The sequence below is a fragment of the Lissotriton helveticus genome, chromosome 5_1, assembly GCF_964261635.1.
Source record: "Lissotriton helveticus chromosome 5_1, aLisHel1.1, whole genome shotgun sequence".
NCBI lineage: Eukaryota > Metazoa > Chordata > Amphibia > Caudata > Salamandridae > Lissotriton > Lissotriton helveticus.
This window is the reverse complement of record NC_136065.1, coordinates 499,719,419-499,734,779: the sequence shown is the minus strand read 5'-3', so window position 1 is coordinate 499,734,779 and position 15,361 is coordinate 499,719,419. Positions and strand designations below refer to the sequence as shown.

Below are 15,361 nucleotides of genomic sequence, written 5' to 3'. Positions count from 1 at the left end.
ATACCAGGCAGTAGCCAAGGTGGAGGGCCCCCGTTCAGAATTCTATTGTTATTATAAGCATATCATGCATGTTTTATAATTTTGGTCTTGTTTTTACTGATTATACAAAAAGCTATTTTAATAAACCTGTGTGGAGTCATTTAGTGGTGTATTCATTGTGCTACTATATGTGTGTGTGTGTGTGTGTGTGTGTTGTACACATACTTTGCACCTTGCCTCTTTAGAGAAGCCTGACTGCTCTGTGCCAAACTACCAGAGTGTGAGAACTGGCTATCTTTTAGTGTGTACTAGCTTGCCCTGAATAGAGTGAGGATTCTGGCCTGTGCTGGATGTGTACCTCAGCCAACCAAGAATTCCATTTCTAACAGGCCATATTAATTTTAGCTGCCAAGGCACGTATATCATATATAGTATAGTGCTTCAGTTGATAATGTGTACCCAAAAATTAAGGTGGGTTACAGCTCTCTTCCCCAGGTACATACGCCATGTGTTATTATACCACAGCTTTTGCTAAAATTTAGAACACCAGTCAGATGTTACTTGAGTGTGTCATGAGAAGTCATGCAGCATTGTTTTATTCAGTCATAGCTGCCAATTGGCACCATGACTTGTATGTCACTTTGAACGTAAAGGGCCTTTTTAGTCACCAGCAGTCCCCATTCTTCAGCTTGTAATCCCATTTGCACCATTGCATTTATGGACTTAAAACGCTGTCATGCAAAGTACAATTGGCTAAAAAGTCAGCATCTGCTCAGTTTGTTGCAGATACCATGTAGCCATTCGGCATCTATTTCCAACCTCTTTTATACTTGTTACTACAATCAATGGGATTCCTTTCCCTTGTAACTCCAAACGATTTCCCCCAATCCTACCCATTACCAAGCCCCACTTTCACAGCCCACCTTGTGTGCCATTAGGTTGGGTATGCCACTTTGCTAGTTGGAAAATCTCAGACTCACACCCCCCTAATATTACTGACTAAACTACTCACCTGCAAACCCTGCATGAAAAAGTGAGACAAAGCTGTCAATTAAATCACATTGGCACTTCATAATACAGCATAGACTAAGAAGGGGGAGGCAGCTCCCAAGTGAAATAAAAGTAAAATAAAACAGGAAATTCTGTTGTTGGAACTGCAATATAGACTTCGGATTCGACAAAAAGGCCTTTCTGAAGGGGGAGGGGGAATGTTCTCAAGAAATAGACAAAGATAAAAAAATACTGAGTTACATTACAGGAAGGTGAGTTTCTCCTACAGCGCTATTACACCATCTACGGTATCCGTTAAGCACCCCAATGTCATCAGGATCCCTGGTTACACCACATTGTCTTAGATACACTGTTCTCAGATCTGGATGTAAAAAGGGTCACACTGCAGTTCTTTATAAAAGCTTTTGCCCTTCCTTAACTGCACTTCTTCGCAAAATCCTTTGCCCCTCTTCGCTTCCACCACTCTGTCTGCCTTTGTCTGACACGTTTCTGCACAAAATATTATAGTACCATTCTAGTGGTTCAAGGGTCGATTCATCAGAACTATTTTAATGTATCTAAACACCAACACCATTATCAATAAATGTGTTCTTCTAGAACTCCTTTGCTCCTGCACCCTTAGAAGTACGAAGGTAGGATTGGTGCAGAGACAGAATATCGAGTAAAAAATATTGAGTTGCACAAATATTGAGTCACTAACAATGTGGGTCAGGAATATCGACAGCAAGAATATCGTCGTCAAGAATATCGACTTAAGGTAAGTTATATCGATTTTAAAAATATCGAAGTGTTTAATATCGTTTGCAAAAATATAGTTGTTTTATACATAGATATATATTTATATATATAGTCTGTTTTTATTAATGTAATGTATTTTAGTATATATTTTATATGTACGTGATGAATGTTTTTGTATGAGAATTGCATGTATTTTTAATATATGTGTTACATTTTAGTATTTTATAAAAATAAAAAAAAATGTATTTTGCGTTTCTAGATCCGTAGCGGGATGTTGGTTTATAGGGGAATAGGGTAGGAAGTAATTTAATTATATTTAATGTTCTTTTTCTGTCTGGTCTTCTTTCTGTGGTCCCGGATTGTTTGATATAGCGCGAGCCATGGCCGCTACTGAGCTGGCTTTATTTAGTGTCTCTGATAAGATTGGTCTTGTGGAGTTTGCCAGCTGACCTTGATAAGCTTGGATTCAGCTTTGTAAGGGTTGTGGTTTGCATCCTCTACCCCTTTGTGAAGACTGTGGCTTTGCCAGATGTGACTGCGGCAGAGGTGGTTGAACAAATTGACATTGGTGGCATAACGCTCTTGCGAGCAGCTGCTAAAAACCATGCCCGTGTCACTGTGGTTTGTCATCCATTGGACTATGACTCTGTTGCAAATAAGATGGAGTGATTCGATAAAAGGAACACCACCTTAGAAAGGAGGTGCCAACTGGCATTTAAGGCTTTTACCCACACTGCACAGTATGATAATGCCATCTCAGATTACTTCAGGAAGGAGTACAGCAAAGGAGTGGCTCATCTGCCCCTGCGGTATGGTATGAACCCACACCAGATTCCTGCACAGCTTTATACAATGCACCCCAAGCTTCCTCTCACAGTCCTGAATGGCTCTCCTGGATTCATCAACCTCTGTGATGCCCTCAATGCTTGGCAATTGGTAAAAGAACTCAAGAAGGCCTTGAGTCTGCCCGCTGCCACTTCCTTTAAACATGTCAGCCCTGTAGGGGCTGCAGTAGGTGTACCTCTTACAGAGAACGAAGCTCATGTCTGCATGGTGCATGATAGTTTCCAGACTCTTACGCCCTTGGCAACTGCCACGTCAGAGCAAGAGGTTCTGATCGTATGTCTTCATTTGGTGACTTTATTGCTGTTTCCGACATTTGTGATGTCCCCTCCGCAAAAATAATCTCCAGGGAGGTATCTGATGACATTGTGGCTCCTGGATTTGAACAAGAGGCCCTCAAAATCCTGTCCAAGAAGTAAAATAGAAGCTACTGTGTCCTGCAGATGGACCAAGGTTATGAGCCAGATGAGATGGAAATTCGTATTTTGTTTGGACTGAAACTAATGCAGAAAAGGAACGATGCAGTGATAGATCCAGCGTTGTTCAACAATATTGTGACTAAGTGTAAAGATCTTCCAGAATCTTCCATCCGTGATCTGATAGTGGCAAGCAATGCTGTCAAGTACACTCAGTCCACTCTGTCTGCTATGTCAAGGATGGACAGGTGGTTAGCATTGGAGCAGGGCAGCAGTCTTGTATCCACTGCACAAGGTTAGCAGGTGACAAGGCCAATACTTGGTGGTTGAGACATCACCCACGGTTCCTTTCCATGAAGTTCAAAGCAGGTGTGAAGAGGGCAGAGATATCCAATGCCATTGACCAGTATGTCACTGGTACCATTGGTGAGGATGCTGATTTAGTCCAATGGCAGTCGATGTTTGAGCAGGTGCCAGAGCTCCTCACTGAGGTAGATAAGAAGGAATGGATTGGCACTTTAAAGGCTGTGGCTCTTAGTTCTGATGCGTTCTTTCCCTTCAGGAATAATGTAGACCGAGCTCGTAAGAGCGGAGTTCAATTCATCGCAGCTTCATCTGGTTCCGCCGCTGACAAGGTTGTGATCGATGCTTGTGATGAGCTGGGAATTACACTCGTTCACACAAATCTCCGCCTGTTCCACCGTTGACCATCTTCTCATGGCCACCTCACTGCTGGCGTTTGACTGCACCCGCCAGGCCTCATACTGTGAATAACACCGAGCATTTCGAATGCGTCATGTCTCAAAGCCTACTGGAAACCGTTTTGTGAAGTGCTGCTGAGTAGCAATAAAGGATATATTAAATGTATTGATTATTTTTTATTTATTAATATGTGTTTCATTGAGATGTTATAGTGTTAAATGTGTAAAGTAATTTATTATTAATTAATTAACCATTGGTTGTTAATTAATTTAAATTAATTAATTGGTAATTAATTATGGTAATTGTGTAATTAATTGTAGGTGTGTGTTGTGGTGTACATAGGAGTAAGGGGTGGGTAGTAATTTGTGTTCAATTAATAAATATATAGTTGTTAATTAATGTTTATAGGTGTAAAGGGTAAGAATTAATTTATTTTTAACTTCTGAATTAATAATTGGTTGTTAATAAAAATTTAATTAATTGATTGGTAATTAATTTGACTTATTGTGTAAATAATTTTAGGTGTGTGCTGTGGAGTTTATAGGTATCTCCAAAATCCCATATAATATGGATGGCTGTGTCTCATAGACACTGCAAGGCGACCGGGGCGGAAAAGCGGCAGACGGTGTTTCCGTCCTCCGCAGTCCCCCCGCCATAGTAATTTGGCGGGGGGGAAATGGCTGGCGGGCGGGAAAGGATGTCGGGCAGATCGTCACCGCCCGCATGGCTGTGGCGATCCGCCCGACATCCTAATGGGCCCCAAAATGTGCCTAGTGCTATACAGCATTGGCAAAAAAATGAATTTTGCCAATGCTGCACATCATTGGTAAGCAGCAATAAGTTGAGATATCCAATTAGTCCTAAAGGCGAGACCTATTGGCTCTACCAATTCCTGTTTATAAATGAGAGCTGATAGTATTTATGAATTTAAATATACTGTATATATCGGAAGAGAACAAATTCGAGATGCCATTTTCAGGTTGGCCAAGCAACAGTTTTAGCTATCTTGCCTGCCTTAGGTAATGATTTTTTTTTAAAAATAACATATCAGCACTCTTCATCCATTGGTCTTTTGAACTTTCATTCACATTTTGATTCTGGCGGCCAAAGCATCAGGGGCAGTAGATCATGCTGAGTCTTGTTGCTTAGTGAACTAATGCACCCCCTGTAGGGGCCTGTGTTTGACTTTATGGTCACAGGTTAAAATCCTGGTGAGTCCACTCACCCTTTGACCCTTCTGAGGTTGATAAAATCAGTACCATTGAGTTGGGTAATAATAAAAATCTGTTATTCAGTGCCAAGACACCCCTAGGTGAACGTGCGCTTTACAAATGCACATGTTATGTTATGTTTACTTCAGCCAGTGGTTCTCTTGCACTATGAGTGATGGTAATTTTCCTGATCACATGTTCACGTTCACTTTAAAAAAAAAATGCACGTTAGGGTCAATGCCTATAATGTATTTGCCATTTCTTTATTCCTTTCCAATCGTTTTCTTTTTTAATGTTTTGTCATTATTCTTTGTTTAAACTATATCTTCAGGTTACTGTAATTCAATTCCAATTCTATCTTTCCTTTGCACCAATATGAATCCAATTTCCTTTGATGTGATGAAAAACTAAAAAGGATTTTTATACCTGTTCAAAGTATAACTGCCTGTGAGAAAGCTCGGGCCCACTTAAACATCCCTAGTCAATCAGATTGTCTTTTTATTTGCTTGAGAGGTAAGAGGGAGAAAACAACACAAGTCTCATTACAGTATAACCAATTTGGTTACACAATACCTATTCAACAACTAAAATTGGGATTAGTAAAATGTAATTATAAATTCAGAAACAAATTGATATAAATCAGTCTAAGCATTACAGTATAGAAATATAGGACAAACAGAATGAGTCAAAATCTCCTAAAGAGATTTACCCTATATAACAAAAAGCATACAACTAATTTTGTTATGACGATGCAAGTAATAAGGTAAAAGAATTGAACGTTAAATTGTATCAATTGGATATCAAAAGTAAGCATGAGCAGGCTATCTCTCCTTACTCTACCTAAAAAGGGACAACCCTAAACTAAGTATGGGGTAAGAAAGAATTATAGAAAGGTGTCGTCTGTCAGAGTGTTCAGTAGAAGAAACTCCAATCAAAGGTCATGTAGCATGAAACCACACAAAGCAGAAGGGGAGGTCTGTGCCTCATGAAGTCCTAAGATATCTCTCCGAACCTTAATAAGTTAAATTGATACTTGTATAGCGCACTACTCACCCGTTCCAGTTTAAGATATTAGTCTGCATTCAAGTTAAATCACATGATCAGTTCCAATAATTTTCCACGATCCAGGAACAAATTGGCTACTGGCACCATCTTTTCCACATCAATAAGTTGCTACTTCATTGGTCCTTAGCCAGTTTTCTCCTCCTCCATGAGAACTCGCCTCCTTGCTCATTACTGCGTTTCTCCGTGCCAAAATCCGGCTTCAAATACCTTGCTATATTTCTAAAGCAAAAACCCTCCTTCACTAAATTCTGAAGCTTGTCCACATCTGCAGTAGAAACAAAAAGAATGCAAGCAAACACATTCTACATTGAATGTTAAATGTAAATTAAGTGTTATACTAGAAACATGACCTTGTGATGAAACTAACATTGCAAAGTGAAGGTGCACAAGGTTATGTGCACATTTCTAAACATATAGCAAATGCAGTTTCTTTACAAACAAATACATTGCAAATGATTACGTAAAAGATGTAATTTCAAAATACACCAGTATGAATATAATTTCTTGTTACATGCATAAATGTCTAAACATTAGTCTGCACCTATATATCATATCATCGGCTTCACACTGATATACGTTATAACTTTAGCTTTCTCTTAACATATTAATATACAAGTATTGCAGGAATTTCTATTGGTCACATTTCTATGCAAGCATATTGCCACTATATTTAGGCAGCAGCATGATTTTTTTAATATTCTTGCAGTAAAAAAAAGTAACCATTGCAAAGTTTAGACCTATTGCTTTGCCATTGCTTGATTTTGTTGCAGAGAATTTCACGATGAGCCAAACCAATTGACATAGGTAATCATTTATCGCTCCTCAGTCCCAACTATGACAACAATGAGGCAAAACAAGTAATTTGTTTACACACCCTTCATCAGAGACAGGGGAGTCCAGATATCCTTATAAACATCAAGGGCTAGCGTTCTGATTGTCTCCCAGGGGTAGGGGATTCTATTGGATCTAGGGCTTATGGTTTGTTTTCTAATTGGTGGTAGGTCTAGGGTTCTAATTGCTCCTTGGGCTAGGGTTTCTATTAGACTTAGGGATTAGGGTTTGTGTTCTGATTGGTTGTTAGGGCTAAGGTTCTGATTGGCTCCCAAGCTAGAGTATCAATTGGAATTAAGGCTTAGGGTTTGGGTTCTGATTGGTAAGCAAGGCTAGGGCTCTGAATTGTTTCCAGTGTCATTTAAAAGCACTCTGCATTTTCCACTGAGCTTCCCAAAGACAAGGACCGCTATACCTACAAGTTTAATTCAAGCCAAGCAAACCAACCAGAACACTGGACTCTAGGCTTGCACCACTTATAATTATACTGCTTTGCAATAAGAAATCCGTAGGAGGCACTACTTTCTCCGTACAAGCTGCCAAGCTCTGGAATTCGCTACTAGCCAACATTAGAAGCACCCAGGAGAATACACACTTCTGAAGACAGTGGGAAATATGGCTAATTCCTAGATAACTGCCCCACCCGCATTCCAGCAACAGAGTCCACAAAACAGTTACACTCTCAAGAGCAATCCTCAGCTTACAATCGAAAAATTGCAAAGAACTCAACCAGCAAACTGCTTTTGATATTCGGGTAAGCTAAGAAGGGTTGATCTATTGTTCACTGTTTCATTATATAATTATGCACTTTCATATATAATAGTTACGGCCCACAATAGTACTAATGCCATAATAAATAGCGGTCAGCCTCAAGTTGTATATTGTACCTCTCAAATTTACATAAGACATATGTGCTATGAGTGTTGTCAATAGCCAGCACTGTACAGCCATAAAAAAACAGCCATCACCAAATGAACAGGCATGAAATGACTGAAGAAATCTGTCATACACTGCTGAACAATTTGGAGAACTTTAATATAGTCCACCAGGGCAAGTCCCAACTATCTGTACAAACAAAGACACTCAGATATGTAATGTTAATTAAAAAGGTCCATCCCAACAGATTTCCCCAATTTTTACTTCTTCCAACCATGCCAACTCAGGAACACAACTATACACAAAATATCATATTGGACAACCCAGTGCAGTAACCAGCTAAGCAGACAATATCATATGAAATACCATAAAGGGACCGGCAGAGCTGTAAAAATCTACCAGCATACTGAAAACCATAAAACTGGGTGTCTTCCTCTCATACTTCATCATCCAACACACCGCTATGCGCTGCTTCACATAACACAATAACTGCACGTCGGTGGTCATCAAGCATGATATGGAAATACTTCACATATGGTATCAAAACAGAGACAACATCCCAGTAGCGGTCGGTGGTGGGAGTAGCTGCTGGGCGGTGACGTGGGGAGGGGCAGGGTGGGGGGTAGTAATCTATGGATTATTGAGGATTACAGGTAAGTAAACATATGAATAAATAAAACGAATTTCGTTCCGTCCACTGCATCGCATTTGGGGATGCAGTGCGCGCAACAAAATTTGTTTTATTTATTTATATGTTTACTTACCTGTAATCCTCCGTAATCCATAGATTACTACCCCCACCCTGACCCTCCCCCTCCCCACGTCACCGCCCGGCAGCTACTCCCACGACCGACCGCTATTGCAACATCCTTCAAATCACACACTTTACATGGAATAGCACATTCATATAAGCAGCCACAGCCCATTCAGGTAATGGCGGTGGGGCGGTGTGGCCGGGTGAGGCGGGATTTCGACAGACGGTGACCAGGGCACACATTTTTTTATTTCATTTTCTCTGCTCATCGTCCGTCGAAATCCCTCTCCCCCACCTCTTCTTACCCCCCGGCCCCACCGCTCTTATCTGCACGGGCCACGGCTGCATTTAAGCAAGCTGCTCAGTGCCTCACATAGGGGTAGTAAGTGCTATATTAAATGGTTCAATCTAATATAATAGAATCACCTATGTCTCCTCTGCCAATGGAGAGAAACAGCTACATTTGACTTTGCCTATCACATCTCGAAGTTCGAGGAGTGCCAGAAGAATGTTGTTGGTTACACCCGAGGACAGTTTGTCACTCATCAAACCTCGAGAGGTTGGTACACTACATATTTGCCCTCAGGCTTCTGTGTGTCATGAAAGTGCTATTCTGGCTTAAAGAAAACTCTACCTTGAAATTACTGCTCTTAACATAATGAACTGCGTCAGGTACGCCATTGTCTGTATTCATGCTTTAGTTGGCAAGCAGGGCCCATCGTCAGAAACGCTGGCTTGCATGGTTGTCAACAAAGCAGATTTATTTTGTCACCAATTACCGCTGTTAGGTGTAGTTCATTCCGAGAAAACACCGACTACCACTAATTTCAATTAACTGTGAAAATTGCAAATTACACTTTGATATAGAACCGTTGACCCAGATTACATGTTTTCTTCCGGAGACAAAACATTGGATATTGGATTTTTTCGAGAAGCCATATTTTGAAAATCAATAAGAAATAATGCATACTATTACAATGTTTTTTCCTGCCCCCATGTTTCCAATTTGAATCTAGCTCGTGGCTTTTTAAAATAGCTGCTAAGTGATCCTATACACTGTGCGCCAATTTAGACAGTCCTGGCTTTGTAGCCAACAGCACCTAACATGCGGGCCTTATTTATGAAGGCCTTGCGCCGCCGGTGCGTCACTTTGAACATGGGAAAAAGTGACGCATCGGTGGCGCAAGGCTTTCATAAACGAGGCCCCGGGAATTTTTGAGCCCCTGCTCACTGTGTGAAAAGAGAACTTCAAGTCCCAGAATGCAAGTGTTTGTTAAAAACCAGGAAATGGTGGAAGGCGTCACACTTGATTGACATTGGGCCAATTGGCAGCCATAAAGTGTGATACAGCAGGCACTGAACTTTACTCAATGGAAATCGTCTACAGTAAAATGTTGTTCGTCTTTTCACACAATAATGGGTGCATAGCGTGTAGCTATCAGTAATACAACAGGTGCATTGCCACTGGGATCCAGGGGTGTCAAGGGCCCTCTTTTACCCCAATTAGTGCTTGTTTCTTTGCTATAAAACAAGGGGATTAGGAGGTCCAAGTTCCTCGCTTACATTACGACTCACAAGCCCTCCGTTCGTAGCAGGCCTCATGGGTGTGATTTCAAGATGGAATCTGATTTTTGGAAAGGAAACATCAATACATATATTTACAATGCATGATATGATTCCACAGAGCGACCACTACTCGAAATGTACAAGTGTATCTAGTCCGGTTGATGCTGAAAAACAGACATGCTTTTATGTTTGTCATTGTTCTCCGTTTAGACAAAACGTACTTTATTAATCAATTTCTACTTCACTACAAATGGCTAAGTTACGTCTAAGCAACCCAGCAATAGAGAAACGTCTCATTAATTTATAAAGAAAGTACCAGTATCACGCTGCCTTATGACAACTCCAGACCTGTCAACTCACACGGTGTGCCACACGAATTTGGCTCCCTTCACACGGTCACCCGGAAGCAATATCACGCGGAGGCAGTGAAAACAATCATGAAACTATCGCAAAAGTGTGGATTTTCAGCTTGTCTTTGGAGGCTTTGAACAGCCAATATCCATAAAGAGGTGGTGAAAACACCCTTGGCCATTGGCACTGGCCTCATCGAGTGGTTTTTGAGAGGTTTGGTGGGGTAGGGGGCAGAAGTGGCTCTGAAGTAGTTCTCTGCAATTAGATTATATGTGTAAAGTATTTATTGGTTTCAATGAATTAATTCAATTCATTTAATATATAAGTTTTTAGTTTTTCATTTTTTTAATATTTAGGGATTGTTTTACTATATTTAATAACGGACATAAAAGTGTGTTGAGTTTGAAAAGGCTCTGAAATTATTTTTTTACATGGTTTGGTACTCACAAACCTTTGTACATGCATTTTTATAGTTTTGTGAATAGTCATAGGAAAATATGTAACTGAGGCATGGGTGTGTAACTTGGTCCATATTTACATTTTTAAATAAAAATAAAAATGTGATGGATACTAAAAAAATCCTTTAATATCAGAAAAGATATGATTGTATTGCAATAGATTTTGTAGCTCATTTTGCAGTTAAAACAAGATGCATATCACAGTTATCATGTCACAGCTTACATTTTTATATTTAAAGCACAGTCAATCAATAATTGTAAAGCAGTATAGATGATATAATCAACATTGTAGTTAATTTATTTAAAGTATATTTATCTAGTGTATTTCTATTTTATTTTATTATAATAAAGTGTATTGATATTACAGACGCACACATGTATAACACTGTTATATATTTGGTTATGGTATATCTTACTCACTCATACATATCTAGAGCACCATCTCACATAAAACCAAGCACTCTGCCTTCAGGATTGTTAAGGCCTGCCATAGGTGCATATATATATATATATATATATATATATATATATGTGTACACATATATATGTGTATGGTTTATTGCTAAATCATTTTTAATTGGTTATTTAGTTTTTTTATAATTCTTTTTTTAAGTAATTGCTCAAGTAAATGTTATGACTATTTGGTTACTTACAAACAATAGTGCATGTTTATTGCTAAACGTTTTTGTTGTTTAACATTTTTAATAGGTTATGTTTGTTATGCTTGTTACATTTTATTATGTTGGTGAGTTGCTGAGCTTGTAACAAAGTATGAGGGTATTTTTCAACTATACTTTTTAAAAGATATATTATTTTAAAAAGTTGTTTTTGTTTTTATGTATTGTATTGTTGTTTACACATTTTAATTGATATTTTTATAATGTAATTTTTTAACTTGTGATTTTATTTTATAATTTTATAATTTTAAAAATAATTTATATGTTTTAATATATTAATTTAAACTATTTTCATATACTTTCTTTTGATATACATAGTTAGATTGTTTCTATTTGTTTTAGAAATGTGGAACTAGGAATAGTATATCTTACCCTGCAAAGTACAACACTTTCCCTATATTTGCTTAGGTTGGAGTGGGAATAGTAAATCTTACACCTCTGAAGTCCAACACTTTCCCTACTGTTGCATAGGTTTGAGTGGAAATACTAAATCTGACCTCCCAAAGTGTAATCCTTGCCCTGCTATTGCACAGGTTGAAGGGAGAATCCTTAATTTGGTCCCTCCAAAATCCAACGTTGTCACTACTTTTGCTTAGATTGGAGTTGGAATAGTAAATCTGACCCCTCCAAAGTCCAATACTTCCCCTTTTGTTGCTTAGGTTGGAGTGAGAAGAATACATCTGATCCCTCCAAAGTCCTCTACTTTCCTTACTGTTGTTTAGGCTGGAGTGGGAAGAACACGTCTGAATCCTACAAAGTCTAACACTTTCCCTATTGTTGCTTAGGTTGAGTGGAATGCTAAATCTGACCCCCTCAAAAGTCCAATGCTTTCCCTACTCTGCAAATGTAAGAGTTTTTATAAACTTTTTTGTGCTGTAGTTGGGATGTACATTTTTTTTTGATGAGTTTTTTTCAAATTTTCTTTTAATGGAGTTTAATTGCTGATTATTTTTCACATGTTTTATATTTGTTGGTTTAGAGGTAGAAATGTAAATATTATTTGCTTTTTTGAAAGTTGTATCTATTTTTTTCATGTTTGTAGGATTTTTTATATTAGTATTTTTGAATTCTGGTTCCTTTTTATTTTGTCTTCGTTCTTTTGTGATTTTATTTTACAGTGTATCTTAAATTTATTTTAATGTAAAAAAAATGACTAATACAAATTATAGTAATACATTTGTTATTTAAATGTTATGATTTAATAAGTATTTTGCATAATTTTCAGTTCGTTTTGTAATCATATCTATAGTATATTGTAGAACCCTTCTACTTTCCCTGCAAAACATTTTGGACTTAAGTATTGCACCAAGCAGCTTTGGAGTAAATGTTTCCATTTTTTGGAGTGAAAAGGTGTTGCAGGAAGGTGTTTGGGTTGTGGAGTGAGTTTTGTATATATGTTAAATACAGAGAGGTAGCTGCGACAATAACTAAAAGATGTCACACAATAGAACGTGTTCAGAAATAATACATTTTCAAAGACTGGTACTGCCATAGTACACACCCCTGCTATATGTAAGGGCAATGATGGTGTTACTCCAAAGAATAACAAACCACTAAATCATAAAACAATACACTGGAGAACTGCAACAATTTATTTAAATAATACTGTTTGAGGACAAATAACCAGAAAAGTCCATAAGTCCAAGGTCATGTGATATATTTTCGTCGTCTTTATTGTGTTTACACACTTCCGTCAAGTACACGATGATCAGTCAATACGTGTTTCATCCCCAGTGGGACTTCTTCAAGGTTTGTGTACTAAACAAATAATGAAAACAGCATGAGAGCAACTGATATATAAAATCTGTTCATTTCATACATGAGTTACATGCATTGCGTGATGTGATGGTACAAGCAAAACTTAAAAGTGAATCAGAGCGAGACCACCATAGCAGACTTATAATGTTCCTTATCTATGCCAAGTACTACAGCACTATTAGAACAATACCTGACAGGTCAGTCAAAATGTAAAAAGAAAAAATACCATGCTATATGTGTATAGTCTGTATCAGTGGTAGAGCACCCATGTTCTGAGGCAAAAAGTGAACTGAGACCACAAAACGTGCACCAGAGAGAAAAGGATTTGTGACCCAAACAGAATAGAATATCCTCTAATTCATACTAATTAAACCAGTGATGAGTAGAAATAAAGTAACTGTGACCTAAGATCATAATGGTTCAAAATGGCAAATGGTTCATTAAATTTTAGAACATGATTCGGTCCAAATGAATTTAGCTGAATTGTCTGCAGATAACAAAAAGTAAAATGAATAAGAGTTTCTTTAGTTGGTAATCCTTGCTTAAGGACTCACTGTGTGACTAGAAATTGGATTTTTTATTCCTCTAACAATAATACTTGAAGTAAGACGATATAGGTGCCAGAGTAGGAGTATCTTCTTCCAGTGACAGCATAATACCATAACAACGAGTGGCAAGGCCCACCATTTTAGGTTTCTTTGTAATCTAATTTTTAACTGAGTCTAATGCAGTGCAAATATATTCAAATTCCTCTATTGCATCCATGAATAACATGAACCGAAGTCATCAATCACTGATATAACACATTCAACCTGATTCATGCTGATATTTCATATGAATCACAGATTTATGTTGAGATCAAAAAATTCTCAAAACTGAACAATGATGTTAAAACATCGCCAATATAATTTGGTTGCTGTACAGAAAGTGTCACAATTTGATTAGCTATTGCAGGTACCAACATTGATATGTTACAATCTGATCTACTCGATATATAACAGCATTATAGGTGTTCAGTAGTTCAATTGTGCTAATCTCTTATATTTCTTTTTAAAGATATCTTATATTTCGAACTGTTTCTGTATTATTTGATCATCCTTCTCATATGCTCATGTTAAAAATTCTAGTGTACAAGTGCAATTTCTGTCCCTAAATTGCGATATTATAGTGCAAAATACACATTTAGTGAAATGTAGACTATGGTATTATCCATGAATAGCTCAAAGTAAATAAAGTGCTAGTTTTGAGATTTCTTAAATGTTTATTTGAGAAATGCATCTTGTATCAAATGGTAAAAATTATCATAATGGTCTTTGTTCCATTTTGCTTACCTTGATTTCTCATATATTGAAATAGGACATAGCGTTTCTATGGTGTGATCCTAGTCCTGCATCATCGGTCAAGATTTTTTTTAATGTAATCTTTAAAATTCCTTTGCCGAATGATAACGTACCATATCAATATAATTTCCCATATCCTTGTTGAAAATAGAGGGTTATTCGTTTAAAGTGCATATTGCTAAAGTGTCATACCAGGTTTAAAATGTCACAGCTCATATTAGTGTTTGGGTTTTACTCAGTCTTACATCTACTATACTACAATATAACACCTCTAGATGATTTTCACAATATATATGATCTTTAAGTCTTCCTTCGCTTTTAGGTTTTTTAGTTTTTGATTCTATGTGGTATTTATTGTATCTTATTTTTTACATCTGCGACTTGCTCATTTGTTTCTATTTTTTCATTATTTATTATGAAATTGCTGTTTATTGTACTTTGAAGGTGAGCTCTTGGCTATGCAGTGCTTTACAAATTGCATGATATTTTGATTATAGCGTTCGTTCATTTATTTATTTATATGTTTTTATTAGCGGTAGCAAGACCCGAAGGTATCAGACTGCTTTACATATAATGCGAGATCATTAGATTGAAGGACTTGCAAAAAAACAAAGAAAATCGTTCGGCCGCAGCAGTAGTTACAGCATGCAAACATAGGAACCGCTTCAGCTAAAAAATGTACAAGACACAGTGGACCACAGAAAGACAAATTTGACCGCTACAACTGGTCAAGGCAGAGTGGGTGTGAGCTTGAGAACATAGCTCAGTTAGGGTGCGTGTTAAAG

General features: G+C 37.7%; 1 long non-coding RNA gene and 1 pseudogene across 1 annotated transcript in view; one reads left to right on the top strand and one right to left on the bottom strand.

The window, feature by feature from the left end:
- Positions 1-15,361, bottom strand: part of LOC144753241 (uncharacterized) — a 335,228-nt gene that overhangs the window by 226,650 nt on the left and 93,217 nt on the right. Inside the window, exon 2 of the long non-coding RNA XR_013594257.1 lies at positions 5,954-6,230. This is a non-coding gene — a long non-coding RNA (uncharacterized LOC144753241). The remainder of the gene's footprint in view (positions 1-5,953; positions 6,231-15,361) is intronic.
- On the top strand, positions 604-3,694 carry LOC144756458 (bifunctional purine biosynthesis protein ATIC pseudogene; annotated as a pseudogene).